The sequence below is a fragment of the Quercus lobata genome, chromosome 11 (genome assembly GCF_001633185.2).
Source record: "Quercus lobata isolate SW786 chromosome 11, ValleyOak3.0 Primary Assembly, whole genome shotgun sequence".
NCBI classification, from domain to species: domain Eukaryota; kingdom Viridiplantae; phylum Streptophyta; class Magnoliopsida; order Fagales; family Fagaceae; genus Quercus; species Quercus lobata.
Window position 1 is genome coordinate 43,010,843 of NC_044914.1, and position 12,899 is coordinate 43,023,741.

General features: G+C 32.9%; 1 pseudogene; it reads left to right on the forward strand.

Annotated features, from left to right (window-relative positions):
• The first annotated feature begins 4,023 nt into the window (after positions 1-4,023).
• LOC115966928 lies at positions 4,024-12,248 on the forward strand (annotated as a pseudogene).
• The last annotated feature ends 651 nt before the right edge of the window (positions 12,249-12,899 follow it).

Sequence of the window (12,899 nt, forward strand, 5' to 3'; positions counted from 1 at the left end):
GTGTTAACCTAGTTCTTCATAATTTACCTAAGTTAATCACTTGGCTAAATAACTAGGTTAATTTGGTTGTGTTTAAGGGGTCTAAAAAAGAAAAACGTACAAATTGATCCCTTCTGAACTGGTTCCCAAGCACCAAAACACCTTCTCATAGATATAGGTATGGTGAGATAAGGATTTGGCTAATGTACCTCTCAAGGATATATCAATGGAAAGGGTGAGAGTAGAGGAATTTGGAGAATCAAAGGATGAAGATTGTGGATGAGTCAATCTTTTTTTCTCTAGGGTTTCTCTCTTAAAATTCTCTCTAGAAGCTCTCTACATTTTGTGGGTATAAGGGTATTTATAGTAGGGTGTATGAGGAATGCGAAGAGTCAGTTACAACCAAACAAGGCATTCTGGCAACTCGAGCTCACAACTGGAACAAGTCACGAGTTTGAGTCATGAGCTAACTACCTAGCCAGACTGAAAGTTTTGTCCTGTAGTGCACAATTGGCGTGACCCTTCAACTCCCCCTGCATGCTTCACACGTGTGCCATTCTGGTGACTTGCTAATCGCGAGATCCAGTCGCAAGACTCCCTTGAATTGCACAGTTTTGAGATTTCTTCACACTTTCTCACACACTACCCTTACATGAATCCCACCTAAATACAGGGTATCTAATTGCTAAATTACAAGCAAATTTGGCACGGAATAAAGCCAACAAATGATTGAATAAATTCAACCTTACAAAGTTGATGAGGATCTCTTAAAGCCAACGTAATTTAATACTGAAAAACTCTACTGAGACAAAGATGGGCTATCAAGAACGTAGACGAGGTAGGATGGGCAATTGGTCAGATCTAGTATGGATTGTACATGGACAATAGTTGGAGTTGGCGACTCTCCTAGAGATCCCATGAAGGATCCATGGGGAAGAGGATTAAGTTAGCCCTTGCAAACAGCTTGATGCACTATCTCCCTTCAACCCTTTGAGCGAAATGCGGCAAAAAAAGATCATCCCAACATTCCTTTGGAAACCAAAAACAATAAACTATTCGAGCCAGAAATGCGAGATATTTTGTTCCACCACAGAGAATTATTTGATTTTCTCATTTCAAGGAATTTACACGATACACTAAGACAATCATTTTGAGGGTTGAATGATTCCTAAGAGCAAATTCATCCCCTTTCTTTTTAGCTATTTGTATTTGCGGTCAATTTTTTTTTTATTTGGCAATAGTAATAAAGATAATAAAATAACAAATAGAATAGAAAGAAATTAATATTAATGATTTGAATCGTGTATCAATGGCCAATTGGAACTATTGTATCGAGTTTATTAGGAGCATTATTTAGTAGAAATGAATTTTCTAGCATTTGATTCCGCACCACTTTAGTATTTCTTCGAACACTTGAAAAGTAACTCAAAAACTCAAGGGGAAGCTTGAATAATTGGTTAATACGGATACTTGCCTGCAAGACTACACATCAAAATGACATTGCCATAAATTGACAGCCCATCTTTTTCTCAATAGAGTCTTTCAGTGGCATGTTTCGGTCCTCTTTCCCATTACTTAGAAAAAGTGAGCCACCAGTTCAAGTACAAGATACTATCATTATCGCCTGGACAATTAGACATCCAACCCATAATCGCAATGACCCAATTGCAAGAGTGGAGCTCTATTAACTGAGCTATATCCCCCCGAGCCAAGTGGAGCATGCATGAAGGAGTCAAATGCTAAATTGATTATTGCTCCTTTCTTATTTATTAGCCCTTTAATAATTATATAATTGTAATTACTATTTAGTCGTCTTTTCTTTTTACTTTTTTACTTATTTTTTACTTAATAGAATATAATATAAGCTTTTTTTATTTAATTTAACTTAAGATACGAAAAAGTATTTGAGTATCCTATTTGACTTATGTAGTAATTTTTATTTTATATATGTTTTTAGAAGTTTTTATTTATTTCTTTCTTTAAATAGAGCCACTTGGCATTCCAACCCAGTTCCAACAATACACTTTTCAGATCAAGAAAGTGGAACTACCTGACGTTACATATTAGAACTCATTAAAGCTTGATTTGCATCATTATGTTCAATAAAAGGAATGAGGGAAGCTCCAACAGAAAATATTTAAAGGTAAAAATACTTTTAGATGTAGCTGTTCCCATTCAATGATCAGGAATTCTTGACGGTATCTAACCAAAACAACCTACTCTTCTTGAATACCTCGATTCAGCCCCAAAGAATTTCTTGACTCTACAACAAAGTATTCGTCTCAACTTGGTGATAAATATCCCAATGGGTGGTTTATTGAATCGTTGCAATTGATGCTCGATGCCGAAGATAAGGAAGAGCTCTTCGGAAAGTGGACTTTTATGATCCGATAAAGAATCAAACCTGTTTAAGTTCCTGCTATTCTATATTTCCTTGAAATGGGCACTCAACTTATAGGAACTGTTCATGATATTTGGAAGAAGGTAGGAGTTTTTATGGAACTTTGCCTTAATCAACAGATTAAATTCAATTAATGAATAGAACAAGGGGGGGGGGGGGGCGCAGTAGTATATAAAAGGTTATACAAAGTTATATAATTTTTTTTTGGATTAATATTTTGAAAATTATATTGTATTGCATTTTTTTTTTTTTTTGGTGTTAATATGCATTTCAATAAGATGTTATTAATTTCCTTTTTTATGTATAATTTTAAATATTTTTAATAGATTACATAATTTTTTATTTTTTGTTATTTTGAAATTTTACATGCATGGAGGCTAAGGTATATAAAATATTTAATTCAATGGTGGATTTGTCAAATTTTTTATTTAATAAAAAAATTAGTACATTAATTGTTGATGTAATTTGAACCTCTCTCTCTCTCTCTCTCTCTCTCTCTCTCTCTCTCTCTCTCTCTCTCTCTCTATATATATATCTAATTAATTAATTAAAAATGGAACATATCTTCTTCTTCTTTTTATTTTAGGGAAAAAAATGGACCATATCTAGATCACTAGATGTATTTGATATTTTATTTATAATAACATACAGGTTATTAATTACTCCCTCCGTCCCAAATTATTTGGCCTAGTTTGAAAAACTCAATTATTTAGGGAAACATCATTAATTATCTTACATCTCTTTAAAAAAAAAAAGTTAAGAATTTCCTAAATTGCCCTTAAAAAATTTTCAAAAAATTATTTAAGGAAAAAAAACATTTCTGGTATTGGCGCCAACTGCCAATACTAGAAATGTTTTTTTTTTTTTTTTTAATTTGAATAAAGATGGCGTGTATAGTGGATTTCAAAATTTAGGTTTTTAATTTTTTTTAATTAAAAAAATGTTCCACAAATAAATTAAGGGCATAAAGGAAATATTAATAAATTAATGATGTTTGATTTTTCAAATAAGACATAATTTTAGGACATCTTAAAATGAAATACAGGCCAAATAATTTGAGATGGAAGGAGTAATATATATTATATAGGCTTTGCAATTACAACTAAGATATGGTGTATCATACACCAGAAGTTTTGGTACTACAAGTCCACAATGTTTTTCTTAGTCAGTGAAAATGAAACAGACAATTAATTACGTAATAAGTAGTGCTAAGAGTGTCATTTATAGGACTTTACAGCCAATGGTGATGTAAGCATTGGTCTATATAATTAAGTATGAACAGTTCTAATACTATATAAAATGCTATAATTTTTGCCACAACTATTTTACATGTCAGATTGTAATTAGACGAATGTCACTTTGATATGGACCCACTATTTTTTTCACTGCTCACAATTTGCCACGTGGTTAGTTACGGCAGTGGCATTTTCATTGCTCACAGTTCCACCCGAATAGTTGTGGCGGCATTTTATGCAGTCTAAGATTTTTTTGATATAACCACACTATCTGAACCTTAATCACTACCCAACCTGTGCTGGTTCATGGCCACTTGAATTTCTCTCCAAAATAACACCACAAATTAAGCAAAACCCCTTGTGATAGAAGCCTCTCTTTATCTTCAAATCTCTACATAGCAAATCAATATGGCTGACCAGGAAGCCGAAACTAATGCCATTTCCGGCCAACCCCAGAAAATTACCATGGATTTTGATCCTCCAAAGAAACCCAAAATTAACAAATATGCTTTTACTTGTGCTCTCTTGGCCACCATGACTTCTGCCTTACTTGGTTATGGTCAGTAATCTTCAACTATGGCCTGTTAATATACATGTAACATTTTTTTATACGCTTTTTCCAATTCACTTGTCGTTGATTACATAATACAGTTTTGTTTTGTTGGCTGTCTCAAGAGTTTTTATTATGTCCTGTTAATTCATTCAACTTCCGTTAGCTAATGAGTTTCCCTTTTTGTCAATGGATGCCATACTTTATCTCGAAACACGGGTAACTCTTCACGGGTTTGGTTTGCCACTAAACTCAACAGGTGTCTTAAAATAGTCAAGTGCAGATCTCAATCTCAAGCACTGAATAGAAGTCTTACCCTTCTTCAATAACTTATGTCTATCGTGTTTTATGTCGAAACATACCTTAGTTTCTCCAGAAAATGTTATTTTGAATATATAATTGTGATATTGCAATCATACCAATACAAATGCACTAGATCTTTAAATTTTTTTTCCTCATGTATGTGTTTGTTTGTTGCTTTCAGATATTGGTGTAATGAGTGGAGCTATAATTTACATCAAAGACAACCTCAAAATCTTAGACATATAGGTTGAAATTCTCGCCGGAATTATCAACCTTTACTCACTCATAGGCTCATGGGCCGCCGGCAGAACCTCCGACTGGATAGGCCGGAGATACACCATACTAGTGGCCCAAGCCATTTTCTTTGCTGGGGCTATTCTCATGGGATTTGCCACCAACTATGCATTTCTCATGGTTGGTCGCTTTGTCGCAGGCATTGGCGTGGGCTATGAACTCATGATTGCCCCTGTCTACACAGCTGAGATCTCTCCGGCTTCCACTCGTGGCTTCCTCACCTCGTTCTTTGAGGTTTGTAGTGCAATCATTGTCTTCATCTATATATATATATATATATATAAAACCGAAGACTCTGCTGGCACCACAATTTTCCATGTCAGCACAATATTTAAAAAATAAAAAATAAAAATAAAAACATTATAACTCCTCAAAACCCTAGCAACCTTACCCCTCTCTCAAATTAAGAAATATAAAGCCACGGTTTCTGCAAACTCTCTGTCTCCAAACGTAGCCTCTGCTGGCACCACAATTTTCCAAGTCAACATAATATTTAAAAAATAAAAACAAAAACATTATAACTCTTCAAAACCCTAGCAACCTTACCCCTCTCTCAAGTTAAGAAATATAAAGTTACGGTTTCTGTAAACTCTCTCTCTCTCCAAACGTAAATATCAAATTCAACCCCTTTAATTTCTCTTTATATTTCTGAGGCTTCTATAGAGTTATAGTGAGTTATGTTGATTTTGTTTTGTGTGTGTGTGTGTATAGATGGTCATAATACTCCGGTATTCCAAGGAAAGTTTGTGTTTTGGTTAATTGAAGGCCTTAAAGAGATAAGTGTTGCAGTTTGGAACAACAATACAGAAAAAATTTCATTGGCAGCAGAAAGTAATTACTTTGTCTCATATTTTTGTTTTTTGAATTGATTTTGTGTGCTTTTTAGACCCTTTTGGATCGATTTTGTTAATTGGGTTTTTTTTTTTTTTTTTTTTTGGATAGGGTCCAATTGGGGAAGGTTCTTTCAAAGGGTTACGACGACCGCGTTTGGTGTTTGTATACTAATAGTGGGGGGTAAGTGTTATAAATTACTAACCATTTTAAGTGTATAATCTGTTTCTAAAATTTAAGTGGATGGAGGGGTTTAAGTTTGCTCAAATTAACAGAATCTTCACATGTTCTTGTAGTGGAAAGGCTTTGATAATTTTATTGAGTTAATTCAAAGTCCTGATATATTAATAAGTTTGGATTATATAGTAACACAATCAAATTAAATTCGTTGCTACCCGTAGAATACTGTGTGAAGAAGTTGTTACAATGCTCAAATTTTAACTTCATTTTTGTTCTCCATTGAATACTCATATAATCAATTTCCAATTTAGTGTTCAAGAATTAAACCAAAATTCTAACTGTGCTATCTTAAAATATTATTATTAGTATGAATTTTATGGAGTTACAGTGTTTAGGAATTAAACCAAAATTCTTTTAAATTATCTATAATATTTTGTCCTCCGAAAATTTTCTCTCTTTAATTTTAGTATATTGTGTTTCTTAAGCTATAGAGAGGTTTTCTTTGTTTCTTATTTTCAATAATAAATCATTTTATTACAATACCGGTAATTGTTTGAGAAATCAAATATGTTCATATCTCTATAGAATAGAGAATAGTAGAAGCCAATTTTATTACAACTACTTAAATTGAGTTGACTTAATTCCGTACAATTACAAAGTATAGCATGAAAGATAATGGAATTAATTGTTGTAATTTTTATTTTCTTTCCATGTTTTGAATTTCCTCTATATTATTATTACAACTGAGCAAAGATTGAGTAAGTAACATTACTACTCTAATTTGAAGCTTAATGCGTCCTTCTCAAGTCATGGTCTTTATTTATATATTTACAGTTTATATTTCTAACCGTTGATGAGAAATTAAGGATCAGTTGCACAATATGTGTAAATTCTTCAGAAGGCTACTTTAAATAGTAAGTCAATGTGTCTCTTACATTTGGGTATTAGTTAGAATTATTTTTAAATTATTGTACTAATAAAAGTGAAAGTATATAAATTTTGTTTAACTATCCCGTGCATCGCACGGGTTAGCGACTAGTTAAGTTAAAACTACAACTTATTTCTACTTTGCTTTCGAAGAAAAATAGTAGTGTTTGGATAAGTTACTTTGACAAAAATGGAATTACGCAACTTTTGTCATTTAGAATGTCTTTAAAAACCCTTTTTTTTTCTTTTCAACTCATGTACACATATACAACTACTTGGGGGCGGCTTAATGCATTTGGAGACCCAAAGCAACAACTAAAATTGAGGCCTTTTGTATATTTAAATATGATTTTTTTTAAATTAAATATTACTTAAATTCTATTATCTTGTTTTAGATGCAAAATTACTATTAATTAACATGAGCTACATTGTTTTTTTTTTTTTGGCGAAACTACACTATTGGTTCCTGAAGTTTACTCTGTGTGCGCAATTGGTCCCTCAAGTTTGTAGCGAGTACAATTAGTCCCTTAAGTTTTAAAATTGAGTTGTATTGATCGTTTTACTAACTGCTGTTAACGGTGTTACTTATATAGCTAACGGAACAATAACTTGGCTTTTTTTTAATGATGTGGCATGTTTTTAATTAAAAAAATTTAAAAAAAAAATAGTTTTTAGATGAAATTGAAAAATTATATTGACCTGATTAAAAAAAATATGATATTTGTTTAACAAAAACACAGTCTCTCTCTAAAAACTGTGTGTGTGTGAAAGACTCTTTGATATCCAAATCAACAATGGAATTTACCAGCTACCGTCACCAGCAGTCACCGTCGAGCGACCGATTTCTCATTGTGTTCTCTTTCTCTCCACCGTCGTCCGTCGACGTAGGCGGTGGAGACGAGCTCAACGAAGCTGAAGTGTTTTGGACCAATGACTTCATGGACGACGATCACTATGATCACGATCATCCTCTCTTAGCTAACAAGTAATAGAAATCAACGAGCTCGGAATCCTCGCGGCGTTGCCAGAAACCAATAACCGTTCTCGGAATTTCCGAGACGGACCAGTTCTGTGCCAGAAGCCATCAATCTCCGCGATTCCGGCGATCCCGAGGCCGCTAGAGAAAGAGCTCTCTCAGGCTCTAAACTGTAATAGGAAGTTCTAGAACGAGCAAAACGAGAACCCGTAGCTTCATCGGCAGTCGGCTCTGATGAAGGTTCTGGTGCTGTCGAAGGTGATGGCAGCAAAGAATCGGAACAGGATGATTGCCGATGATGTGGCGGCGGACGATTTGGACGAGGACGAGATGTTGCCACCGCACGAGATTGTGGCGCGAGGAAAATTTGGACGAGGACAAGATGTTACAAATTAAACAAAATCTGATATTAAAAACAAATAATGTTTTTAATTAATCTAATGAAGTGGCATGTTTTTAATTTTTTTTTTTTTTTTTAAAAAAGTTAAGTCATTGTTCTGTTAGCCATGTAAGTAACACTGTTAACAGCAATTAGTAAAAGGACCAATACAACTCAGTTTTAAAACTTAAGGAACTAATTGTGCTCGCTTCAAACTTGAGAGACCAATTGTGCACACAGGGTAAACTTCAGGGACCAATAGTGTAGTTTCGCCTTCTTTTTTTTTAGAAAGTTTATAGACAAAACTTTTCACACTTGTTGATGTGGCATATTAAAAGTAGTAAGTAAAAAAGTGTGTTAGTGGTGGACTTAGATAGGAACTAGTAAAAGTTTGTCAACTCAACTTGTGAAAAATGTTATGAATTTTTTTGTGTATTGCTCCTTTTTTTCTTTTTTTTTTCGTTTTTGAGAAGTGTTAAGTTGTTATTAGTTCTAATTTGAACCCAACATTGAAATTAATTTTTTATCATCAATAATACCCTGTAACAACGTGCCATTTAGGATTTATTATGAAAATGTTATGGATGTAACATTTATGAAAGATATCACATTCTCATCAAATTGTGATATCTCTCTTGTTATCTCGACCTCCATTTTTTCCTACTTAGAGCACTCACAACAGTGTAGCTAAATAGCTACATAGCTATTTTAGCTACACAAAAACACAAAAATCCACACTACAACAGTGGAGTTAAAGGTAAAATTTTTACTTTCATTGCTACAGTGCAGAGTTATATATGGTTGTGCACTGTAGCTGAAAACTTAAAAAATATATATATTATTATTATTTTACGTTCACACTACTTTTTTTTTTTTTTATTCTTTTTTTGCTTTCATTCTCCTTTCTCCGTGTCAATGCTCACTGCCTCTCCATCTCCTCTTTCTTCCTCCAAAAACCCTATACCAGTCGAGAAAAGAAAAACAAAAACAGCACCCACCATTGAAATCAAAAACCCATTAAAATGTACACAACCACCGCGACCCACAATGCACAACTAGCACCAGAACCTCGACAAACCCATAACCACACAACCCAACAAACCTAGAGATCTCAACCACACAAACCCATACTGGTGGCGGCGACAGTGACGACAAACCTAATCTAGCCACCACGAGTGACGACGACCACCACACCTAAACAGAGAGATTTTAATGGAGAGATGGAGATGAGAACATAGAGGAGATAGAGCGATGGAGAGAGAGAGAGAGAGAGAGAGAGAAATGGAGTAATGGAGAACCAAAGAACAAGATGGAGTAACAGAGAACCAAAGGAGAAGCAATGGAGTGGTTGGGCATGGGCGATAGAAACAAAGGAGAAGAAGTGAAACAAAGATGGGTTTGATGGTGGTTATGGTTGTGGTTGTGTGTTGGTGGTTGAATAAAATATTATTTTATTTTAGTGTTTATATTATTTTATTGTGTTAAAAGTTAAAATAGCTTCACTGTTGTAGGATGTGAGAAGGTAAAATAGATAAAGTGATTTTTGTGTAGCTAAAAAGTTAAAAATTTAGCTCATTGTTGTGGATACTCTTACTCTTAAATGATGTTTCAAACCTTCATGAGCCGTCTCTCCACACTTCATAGCTCCAAAATTCAAAATGGAAAAGAGTTTTACATGCTGATTCAGGCAAAGGTCCTAACCTGGAAGTCATTTCCTATCATAAACGGGTGACAAAGTCTAATAGTACTCGTCTTGAGTTACATAAGAAAAAATTTGGTTTCTCAAGGTGACAAGAAAATTCTTTGGTATTTTGGAGGCTAGTTTCCAGCACCACCAAGAGCCATGAGTCTCTTATATTAGAATTGTTATGGGCCTAGGAATCGACAGACAATTCAGGAGCTTAGTGACATAGTCCAAGCACAAAATCCTACAGTGGTCTATTTAGTTGAAACATGGCTGGATGAAGTAAGGCTAATTGGTATTCAGGATAATTTGAAGTTTGGACATTGTCAAGGAGTGTCAAAAAATAATTTGTAGTGGTGGATTGGTTCTTTGTTGGAAACATGGTTTCGACTTACATGTTGAAACTTCTTCTCTACATCTCATTGATGGTTTGATCAGCCAAGGAAAGGATAAATGCATGGCAATTCACTAATTTTTATGAGGCACCTAAGACGCATTTGAGAATTGATTCTTGAAATCTTATAAGAGATCTTCATCAGTGTTCATCATTGTCGTGGCTATGTGCTGGCGATTTTATGAACTCTCAAAGTCTAATGAAAAATTAGTTGCCCGTTTAAGACCCTATGGTCAAATGAAAATATTTCAAGAAGCACTGGATGAATGTGGTTTAAGGGATCTGGGCTTTGTTGGTAGTAAATTAATAAATTTACCTAGTTCAAGAATTACCTAAATGGAGGTACGGTGTGGGAGCGGTTGAATGGAACTATTGGTATAAATGAGTGGCTTGCTCAATTCCTCGCAACAAAGGTACATTCTCTAGATGTGGGCTCATCCGATCACAAACCTCTTTTGATTTTACCTAGAGGGTTTGTAGTAAAGTCCCAAAGACCTTGGCGTTTTGAGCAAATGTGACTTGAGAAGGAAGGGCTTCTTCCACTCTTCCTTCGAAGGAGACTTAGAGATTGTTATGAATTCCCTAAGATGTGGAGATATGGTCCAATCCTTTGTTGGCCACCTTTTAAAAGACACCTTGTCTTATACTAACTCTTTATAGAGCTTTTCTTTCTTTCATGTGGATAGGCAAAGCAATACAGTTCACATGCCTGAGCCCAAAGAGTAAGCTTTCTTTTTCTCTTGTAGTTTGGATGAAGTCTGATCTTCCAAGTATAAATTCTTTTGTTTTATCTAATTTTCCAATAAAGATCTTATGACTTAGATTACAAGTCTTTCTTCTTAAGAAAAAAAAAATGTATACAACTACTAGTACTACAAGTATTAAAAAGTCAAGATCTTATGATTTTTAATATTTTTATCTAATATGTCAAATGTTCAAAATTTCCCTCTTTTATTATTGTAAGTTGTAACTATCTAATCATTTTTTTTATATGAAAAGATAATATTAGAAAAAAATTCCATATAACAATTCTTTTTAATGTTGAGAGCTTGTGACATAAATCGGCTCTTCCTCTCATTGAAATGATATATTTTTAAAGTGGATTGAAATCTCCCAAGTAGGACTACTAAAAATATTATTAAATAAACCTATATATATATATATATTGATATATCTTTTAATTATATTATTAATGTGTCATTAATCACATGTTTTGTCACCTCAATTTATAATTTTTTTTTTCTTTTTGGATAATTGACAATCATTAAACAATTTCCAAAATACTTTATTATGAATAAAATTAACCAAGTAAATGTATTTACAATTTTATTTTATATAATTTATAAATAATAGAAAAAGATGACATTTAGATTAAAGCCAGTAACAGTAATAATTTAAGATCTGAAATTACTTTCACCATTTTTTTTTTTTTTTGTCTTTTGCTTAAAAAAAAAAAAAAAAAAAGAAAGGCAATCAAATGTTATAAGATTGGTAAAACTACTTTCACCAATTGAATTGACTTCAAGAAGCAAAACAGTTGATTCCTTTCCAAAATGACATTATTATTATTATTAAGATCATGGAAACAACTTTAAGGATCCGTTTGGATAGAATTTATTTTACCGAAATTGAAAACTGAAAACTGAAAACACCGTAGTTAAATAATTTTTAAATATGTGAATAGTACCGTATGACCTATTTTTAATAAAAAAAATTACTAAAAAGTGAAATTTATAGATCTCATAAATAATATACAAGTATTCTGTTTATGAAAGAATTGGCCAACAACTACAACCGAAAAAAAAAAAACTAAAAACGTGCTAGGTCTGAAAACGTGGACGTGAACGATCAAGAAATAAAGTTAGCAGCAAAAAGTACAGTACAATCATCTTATCTGACATATTTTATGGTCATACTCATAAATAATACTAATTGACTTGGTTGAATTATGATTGTAATTCACAGGTCTTTATCAATTTTGACATATTATTGGGGTACGTGTCAAACTATGTATGCTCAAAGCTCCCAACCCACTTGGGATGGCGTGTCATGCTAGGAGTGGGAGCAGTCCCGGCTGTGATACTCGCCTCTGTCGTTTTATGGATGCCCGAGTAAATAAAAATAAATAAATAAAAGGTGCAGATCAAAAAAGTGCCGGGCCTAAAAATTCTTATCAGGAATGGTCTCTATCATAAATTGCAAATTATTAACCTGTCGAAAGTGATTGACGTTTGCCATGTGCTATTAAACTCTTTCCCTTTCCACCCAAAAAAAAAAAAAAAAACTATGGGTAATTGGTTTTTACTAATAATCATAAACTTTACTAACATATTATAAAGTAGGATTATGTTGCTTTTTCACCACGAAATACATAAAAATTAATAAATAAATAAAAATCTCAAAAATAGAGTTGGATCTTGAGCATCTCTAGTAGTGTAAGTATTTTCTCAACTAAATTATTGAGTAAAATTTATTTTTCTTTTTATCAACTGACCGACTTTTTCAAATACAATTTTTAATACTCTTAAATTTTTTTTTTATCCTATTTAAATATTATTTCTTCATTATTTCTTTAAAAAAAATTAACTCATTCTTTCAAATACATTTTTTTGTTCTTTCTTTACTTTTTCATTTCTTAAACCAAAAAAAAAATGGTAATAAATAATGACACTCTTCTGACAAAAAGAGTCAATGTTCACGAGGCTAAAACTTTTTCTATTTTAGAACGATTGTTGAACTTGCATTTTAAAATTTTACTCTTTAAAA